This window comes from Halyomorpha halys, unplaced genomic scaffold (genome assembly GCF_000696795.3).
Source record: "Halyomorpha halys isolate HHAL.00 unplaced genomic scaffold, Hhal_1.1 Scaffold2994.1, whole genome shotgun sequence".
Taxonomy (NCBI): Eukaryota; Metazoa; Arthropoda; class Insecta; order Hemiptera; family Pentatomidae; genus Halyomorpha; species Halyomorpha halys.
The window spans coordinates 38,255-38,919 of record NW_027106145.1 but is presented as its reverse complement, the minus strand read 5'-3'; positions in this window follow the sequence as shown (position 1 = coordinate 38,919).

The following is a 665-nucleotide window of genomic DNA, read 5'->3' as shown; positions in this document are numbered from 1 at the left end:
TATGTTCTTTCTACTGACCGCACTCCTCCTCCCTATAAAGTGATAGAAGAATGAATAGCTTTTGGCCACCATTTTGTTTCTATTTTATTTTATTTTATTTTTTTATTATTATTTATATTTATTTTATTTTATTCTCACATTATGAATAACAGACGGACTACCTGCTAGAAAACAACGGAAAATCATTGCAAACCTACATTTATTTCAAAACCTTTTCAGTTTTGGCCCAAATCTGGAGGTAGTTACAATTGTAAGAGGTAGGACAATTGGAAGTAATATTTTTTTAAACAATGTTTTAATAACACATTTACACTATGTACTTGTAGTTTTATAGTGATTAGTTGAAGAAAATATTTCTTCTAAAAAACTGTTTTTTCTCATGTAGAGCATGACTATGCAAACAATAAAGTTGCAAAACGTCGGCTAAATAAAGTTGTATTATTGACTGTTCCTCAAGACCCCTCCCCTCCCCAAAATATATATATTTTCATTTTCGCGGCTTCACTCGCAGATCCACCATTCGTCCTTCGAGAAATTTTCCTCTTCCGTAATCTCTGCTCCCTTCGCCGATTCATATAGGGCACTGTCGGGCTGTATGTCCCTCTGCTCCACATTCGAAGCATCTCGTGCGCGGGCAACGGGCCGCTTATAAATATATTTATATA